This window comes from Bubalus bubalis, chromosome 9 (assembly GCF_019923935.1).
Source record: "Bubalus bubalis isolate 160015118507 breed Murrah chromosome 9, NDDB_SH_1, whole genome shotgun sequence".
Classification (NCBI taxonomy): Eukaryota; Metazoa; Chordata; class Mammalia; order Artiodactyla; family Bovidae; genus Bubalus; species Bubalus bubalis.
This window is the reverse complement of record NC_059165.1, coordinates 48,573,954-48,581,697: the sequence shown is the minus strand read 5'-3', so window position 1 is coordinate 48,581,697 and position 7,744 is coordinate 48,573,954. Positions and strand designations below refer to the sequence as shown.

The following is a 7,744-nucleotide window of genomic DNA, read 5'->3' as shown; positions in this document are numbered from 1 at the left end:
GCCTCTGCCATGGTGTCTGTGAAGCTGCTTCCCTGCCATAAGTCCCCTCCTCAGGCCCTGCCACTCTACTTATAATTTTTACTGAATATTTTAACAGCTTTATTGTGGTATAATTTACATACAATAAACTGCACAAATTTAAAGTGTATAACTTCACCAGTGACACTATTACCACAGTCAAGATAATGGACGTATATGTCATCTGGAAAGTTTCTTTATGTCCCTTTATAATCACTTTCTTCTCTCCTGACCTCAACAACCATTCCCAGGCAACCACTGATGTGTCTTCTGTCAGTGTAGATTATTTTAAAGTTTCTAGATTACATAAACACAATGTTTTTTTTTCTGACTTCTTTCAGTATAATTAAGATTTATCCATTTTGTAGCTGTATCAATAATTTGTGGGTTTGTTTCTCTGAGTAACTAATCTTTTTAAAGTTAAATCTTTAACTTTTTAAGTTTAAATTAAAAATTTAAAAATCTTTAAATTTTTAAAGATATTTTTTAAAGTAAAAGAGAAGTGTAGATAAGACATACACCTCAAACATACTGAAAAGTTGTCATTCAAAAATGTTACTTAAATTTTTTAAATATATTAAAAAGATAGATTTGGCCTTACAGAGTCCTGCTTCTGGTCGCCACCACATATGTTTGGTAAAAGTTTAAAAATATGACTAAAGTTTTGAAAAGATGTATTATTTCTCATTCATAAAAGCAACATATGATCATTGAAACGTCTTAAAGAAAGTTCAGCGGGTGGAAAACTGAGCCACCTTCCACAAGCCCACACCTCAGGTGACCGTGCTCTGAGACGCTTGGTTCTCGGCTGGTGCCCAGATGTTCGACGCCCGGCTCAGTCCCAACTCCGAGTACCGTCGTTCCCGCAGTTTCAGCTCCCCGTAGCCAGGTGGTGCTGCGAAGCCGAGCCCAATAGAGAGGAGGCGTAGCCGCGCGCGGGAGCACGTGACCCGGGCCTAGGGTTTGAGCGCCTGGGTCACGTGACGGGCCCGGAAGCGGCTGCTTGGGCAGCAGAGGGTGGGGATGGCTAGGGCTTCGAGCTGAGGCAGGAACTGGTGGACTGGTGGGCTGCTGCACCGAAGTGGGAGCCAGAGCTGGAGTCGGAACTCGAGGGGTAAGTCCGCGCGCTGATGGGCTGGGGCTGGCTGCGGGTGGTCGCCTTTTGCTGAATCCAAGTCGCCTTCCTCCGGGTTCAGCAGATGCTCCGGGTCTGGCACCGACCGGCCTGGGCTGCGAGTCCTGGTCTCCTCGGCTCCCCGGTGGCAGCTGCGGTGAGTTGTGGGCACCTCTCCCGGATGAGAGGTGTTCTTCGCGCTGTCTCCTTTGACCTCCCCATCCTTTTTGACAGGTGTGGGAACAGGTCCCGAGATGGGAAGGATCACCGAAACGACTAGCTAGGGCTTCTGCTGCGCTTCCTACAGTGGTCCAGACATCGCGGGGAGGTGACCCGGCAGTTGCGGGAGCCCTGCTGGGGGATCGCTGATAGCCGGTCTTTGGGTCATAGAATGCCGGAACTACCAGGACTCTGGGAAATTATCTTTTGCAATCACTTTCTAGAGCTGTTGAGGAAATCGAGGTCCGAGAAAAAGTAGGGGTTGCCTAAGGTCATCCAGTGAGTTAGTCGCAGCCCTGCGACTAGAATCCAAGTCTCCCTGAACTCCAGCGGCTTTTTGCTTTTCACCAGACTGCCTCCTGCGGAAAATTTGACAGGTGGAAAAAAAAAAAAAAACAACAAAAAACCATAACACCCTTTTCCTTCGTTCGTTCTTCTCCCCCTTTCAGCTTTTCATTCTCAGTTGCCGCTAGATCGGCTTGGCTCTGGGTGTGGTTCCCTCATTCACTGTTCCTCGATTTTTCTGCAAACTCATCATTCTGTAGGTTTTGTTTTTAAGCATCCTGCAATTTTGTGTAAGTCATCCCAAAATATGAAATAAGAAGCAGAGTATGATGCTCTTGGGAGGGTAGGGGGCTCCCAGCTGAGGTTGTGGACAACGCTAGCATTAACTTGCAGAATGTCAAGACCTTTGCTTTGTTTTTAATGTAGCTTGTCAGATTTGAGGAATGCTGGTTGTTCCGATGAATGTTTTGCAGTTATTTGAGGCTTGCTGAAAGAAGATAGCTTGGTGTAATGGAAAGAACCGAGATTGGGGAATTAGGAGATTTTGTTCTAGTTCTGACACTTGATTTGCAACCCGGGATGACTCCCATCCTTGCTTGGGTTTGGATTCCCAGTCTGTACAGTGATAGGATGGAATCCCTAAGGTCTCCTTCTGCCCTGACATTCTCTGTATCTCACTCTGTTTTCTAACCAGAGAGATCCTACCTCCCCCCTCCATTTGTTTCTTAATACAGTTGTCCAGGAAGCAGTTTCCCTACTTGTTTATAGGTTGCCATGAAATCCACCTCCTTTTTTCTTACTGTTTATATTATATCTAAGCTAAATGCTGACAGCTGGAAATGATTTTGACTTTTATTATTTTAAGTATGATCAAGGGCCTCTTTGATTCTTGTTGAGAGCCTATTTTACAGTAATTAGCATGATTGTATATTTAGAATGTGGTTTTTTAAAAGGTGTTCCTGAAGTCAAGAGGACACCAAAGGCTGGATCATTTGCTCTGAGTTTGAGACTGGGGTGGAGGCCTTATGCAACAGAGCCTGCTCTGATGATGATATTAAGTCCCTCTCTCTTTGTTTTCTGATTGTGACATTTATAATTGTCTGCTCTTGAGTCCTTGTTTTCCCTTTGAAGCATGTATCTGTTCATTTGGATTCATCCCTGTGGCAGCTTGAAGTGCTCAGAACTTTGTCTATTTTAAAGGCAGTATAAAGAGGCGGATTCCATTTCTTTTGTAGTGTTCCAAAGATGACAACTGGGACCAGGTGATGGAAATACCATAATGGAAGTGGTTTTTGGGTGAGAATGCTGCTGCTGCTGCTGCTAAGTTGCTTCAGTTGTGTCCAACCCTGTGCAACCCCATAGACGGCAGCCAACTGGGCTTCTCTGTCCCTGGGATTCTCCAGGCAAGAACACTGGAGTGGGTTGCCATTTCCTTCTCCAATACATGCACGCATGCTAAGTCGCTTCAGTCGTGTCTGACTCTGTGCGACCCCCTTGGACAGCAGCCCACCAGGCTCCTCTGTCACGGGATTCTCCAAGCAAGAATACTGGAGTGGGTTACCATTTCCTTCCCCGTTGGGTGAGAATAAGAACTTTAAAAGAAGTGGTGCTCTAGCATGTTGCAACACAGCGTATGGCAGTCCCTATCACTAGAGGTCATTGTCATTGGGAAATTACTTTTGGGAATGTGGTAGGTAGAGGATCAGACTAGATAAAATTTTAAGTTTTCTTCTAACTCTGAGGTTATGTGAAATTCTAGGACTGGACTTGTTAGCAGGTGGGATGTGAGTTAGAGATAGTGGAGCAGCGGGTCCACTTTTGTGCATGCTTTATTTTTCTCTTTGCTTAGATAACAGTGCTCATGTTAAATGCTTCTGCTTTTTCTTTTTTTTTTTTTTTTTTCCTTTCCCTCCTCCCTTCCCCACCAAGTGTCTCAGTTCTTTAAGTTCTTGATACCTCTTCCAGGATCAGATGCTGAGGAGACATTACTGTTAATGATATATTCCTTCTTTCCACCCTGACTGGGAGTGAGATCCTAGAACTCGGCTGAGTGAGTGGACTTTGGTTTCTGCTTTTGCTGACTAGTCCTCCTAATTTCTTCCAGAAGTATGTGACTACTCACTAAGTCCTAGGCTAGCATTTCTCTTTTTCCCAAAGAGGAAGTTCACATTGAGTCTTAACTCAGATCTTGGAGGAATCCTTTACCTTCTTCCTTTGGCCAGGCCTAACTGGGTCTGAGCACACAAAGCTAGCTTCTATTTAATGAGTGTGTGGGGTCCGTTGGATTGGACATTCTGCATATACTAAAAAGAGTAAGCTCCTGATGCTATATTTGGTGCTATCTCTGCTCTTTTCTCCCAGACATTTCTCTTGGAATCCTTGACACCCAGGGCCAGTTCTCAATGATTCTATCCAGTAGGAAGGATTCCTCTGTGCTTCCCTTTTCCGTGAAGTTCAGCATTCTGTCTCCATGGGTTACTGGGATGCTCTCGGCAGATAGATCATTGTTTCTGAGATGGGGACCTGCCTCAGCTCTCCAGAGTGATAGGATGGAGGAAGTCCTGTGGCACTTTGTTTAGTGACTCCCTGCTTTGAACTTCCTTCTCTCTAGTAATAACATAGTTGCTACCATTAATAAGGGTCCATTATGCACCAAGCAGCATATTTAACATCTTTTACTTCTACATTCTTAACAATATTGTGATGTAAGTGTTATTAATAACATTTTTCAGATGAGGAAAGTAAGACAAAGGGAAATTAGGGTCACATAACTAGGCTCTGAACTCATGTACATTTTGTTATGTGGGTTTCCCCCTGTAGACTTAATCCTGCCTGAGTTCTGTTCCCAGGGAGATTTTAGGAAGAGTAGGTGGTGTGTTAGAAAGAACACTGGGCTAGGAATCTGGTATGCTGGGTTCTGATCCCAAACTGTTAACCAGCTGAGGCTTTGGTGTTCTCATCTATAACTGGGAAGCTGGAGCTTGGTCACCTGTCAGTCATGCCTGGTGCTAATGTTTAGAGATTTATATGATGGTGAGTAAAAAGTCAGTTTGCTCATTCAGCTGCTCCTGTGCAGAGCCTGCTGAGGTCAGCAGCTGTTTCGTGGCTGCCCATGCACCACACTCTCTCAGGCAGGAGTCTCAAGTCAGGGGAAGAGATTCTGTGGTAGATCAGATGGAGTACTATCCCATGTCCTCGAAAACAAATCATGTGGATGTCAGACATTTTTACTTCCCTCCTTGTAGACCGCATATAGGAACACAGTCTATGACTTTGTTCGTATTTTTGGAATTCCAGCAATGGAAAAGAGAGCGTATATCTAGAGAAGTCACTGCTTCTCTGGGTTCTAGAAAATGTAATTGTTTTATAATAATAGTAGTACTTTTAATCTGCGTATATCACCAATCCATAAACTTTGGTAGGAGATGAGGCCTGGGGTGTACCTATCATAATAAGAAGCCTGTTAAATGCTGAGGCTGAATCAGATTGGGCCCAGAGATCGGTTTGTTTGTTTTAGCAGTTTTATTGAGATTAAATTCACATAGCATACTATTCAACCATTTAAAGCATACAGTTCAACCGCTTTTCTATTGAATTCACAAAGTTGTGCAACACAGTCATTTTCAGAACATTTCATCACCCCCAAAGAAACTCAACCCTTTAGCCGTCACCCCTTAATCCCTCCAAGCTCCCAAATGTTCCTCTGTGAATGACTTCTTCCCCTTAGAATAATGTCTTTAAGGTTCATCCATGTTTTAACGTCTATCAGTATTTCATATTTTTCTTTTTTTGTTTTTTGCTAAGTAATATTCCATTGTATGGATATATCACATTTCATTTATCCACTCATCAGGTTTTTTTTCCCTCATTTTTTGGCTAATAGGAATAATGCTGCTATGAATATTTGTGTGTACATTTTTCTATGGACATACATTTTCATTTTGGTATGTACCTAGGAGTGGAATTGTTGGGTCCTGTCCACCACTCATAGGTACATACCAAAATGAAAATGTATGCCTTTAGGTACATACCAAAATGAAAATGTATGCCTGTAGAAAAATATACCCAAAGATGTTCATAGCAGCATTATCCCTAAGAGCCAAAATTACTGGGTCATATGGTAACTATGGGCTTCCCTGGTGGCTCAGACAGTAAAGAATCTGCCTGCAATGCAAGACACCCGGGTTCAATCCCTGATGCAGGAAGATCCCCTGGAGAAGAAAATGGCAACCCACTGCAGTATTCTTGCCTGGAGAATCCCATGGACGGAGGAGCCTGGCAGGCTACAGTACAGTCCATGGGGTCACACAGAATCTGACAGGACTGAGTGACTAACACTATCACTACTCTTCATGGTAACTATGTTTAACCTTTCGAGGAACTGCCAGACTGTTTTCCAAAGTGACTGCACCGTTTTACCTTCTCATCAGCAATGTAAGACACGATTCTCTACAATTTCTCTGCATCTTTGCCAATACTTGCTGTTACTTGTCTTTGAGTCTAGCCATCCTGGTGTATGTGAAGTGATACCTCACATGTGATATTTGTTTCTGATTTACCTGATGGCTAAAGATATTGAGTATCTTTTCATATGTTTATTGGCTTTTTTCACATCTTCTGTGAAACAGCTCTTCAGGTCCTTGGCCCATTTTTAAATTGGGTTTCATTTTATTATTGAATTATAATAGTTCTTTGTATGTTCTGGGCACAAGTACCTCATCAGAAATATAATTAATAGAAAATTTTTCCTATTCTGTGGGTTGTTTTTCACTTTCTTGGTGGTATCCTTTGAGGCATAAACATTTTAAAGTTTGATTAGGTCTAATTTATTTTTTCTTGTGTTTCTTGCTGTCATATGTGAGAAACTGCTTAATTCATGGTTACAATGGTTTATGCTTATGTTTTCTTCTAAGAGTTTTTATAGTTTTAACCTTTACTTGTAGATTTTTGATCTATTTTCAATTTTTTTTTTTTTTTTTTTTTTGTGGCCACACTGAGTGGCATATGAAATCTTAGTTCTCCAACTAGGGATTGAACCAGTGACCCCTGCATTGGAAGCACAGAGTCTTAACCAGTGGACTGCCAGGGAAGTCCTATTTGGAGTTAAGTTTTGTATAGGTAGAGTTCCAGCTTCTTTTTTTTGCACGTGTATTTCTAGTTGTCCCAGCGTTAATTGTTGAAAAGACTATTTTTTCCTCCATTGAATTGTTTTGGCACCCTTGTCAGAAATCACTTGACCTAGGTATAGAGTTTATTTCTGGACTCTCACTTCTGTTCAGTTGATCTGTACATCTGTCCTTATGCCAATACTGTACTGTCTTGAGGTTACTTACTGTAGCTTTGTATTAAGTTATGCAATTGGGAAGTCCTCCAGCTTTTTTCTTTTTTCCAGATTTGTTTTGGCTGTTTTGGACCTTTTGAATTTCCATATAGATTTTAGAATTGGCTTGTCAGTTTTTTCAAAAAGGGAGCTGGAATTTTGATAGGGATTCAACTGAATCTGTACATCAGTTTAGGGAATATTGCCATTTAATAGTGTTAAATCTTCTAGTTCATGAATATTGGGATGTTTTCTCATTTACCTAGGTTTTCTCTGATTTCTCTCGATGGTATTTTATAGTTTTCATGTACAAGTTTACACCTACTTGGCTAAATTTCTTCCTAAATATTTGATTCTTTCTGTTGCTGTTGTAAATGGACCTGTTTTCTCAAGTTTGTTTTCACGTTCACTGAAAGTGTATAGGAATACAACTGATTTTTGTGTATGGATCTTATATCCTGCAACTCTGCTGAACTTATTAGTTTTAAAAGTTTCTAGTGGATAATATTTTTCTGTCTTTACAAGTCACCCTAGGAGCATTGCTTAGCTTTTGGTAATGAAGCGAACTGACGCTTGCAGTGCCTTTCCTGCCCTCTTCTCTTTTCCCCTCCTTGACTTTCCTGTGTGCCCCAAAAGAGACCTACAAATTCATATAAATGGATTCTCCTTGTTGGAAGTCATCCTGTTTATTATACTGAAATTTGGAATAGAATTTAATCAGTAAATTAAATTAGGCCAGTCTGCTGTGCAGCATATGGAACCTTAGCCCCCTAACTAGGTATTGAACT

The 7,744-nt window shown here is 41.8% G+C and overlaps 1 protein-coding gene across 6 annotated transcripts in view; it reads left to right on the top strand.

Moving 5' to 3' along the window:
• The first annotated feature begins 967 nt into the window (after positions 1–967).
• Positions 968–7,744, top strand: part of LOC102406175 (proton-coupled amino acid transporter 1) — a 47,642-nt gene continuing 40,865 nt past the window's right edge. For 3 of the 6 annotated variants that reach the window (XM_025292381.3, XM_006041198.4, XR_006553290.1), the window contains exon 1: positions 977–1,132. The gene's annotated coding sequence lies outside the window, so the exon portion shown is untranslated. Of the gene's footprint in view, positions 1,133–7,744 lie in introns of all 6 variants that reach the window. The other 3 variants (XR_003111334.3, XM_025292385.3, XM_025292382.3) reach the window with 3 other exon arrangements.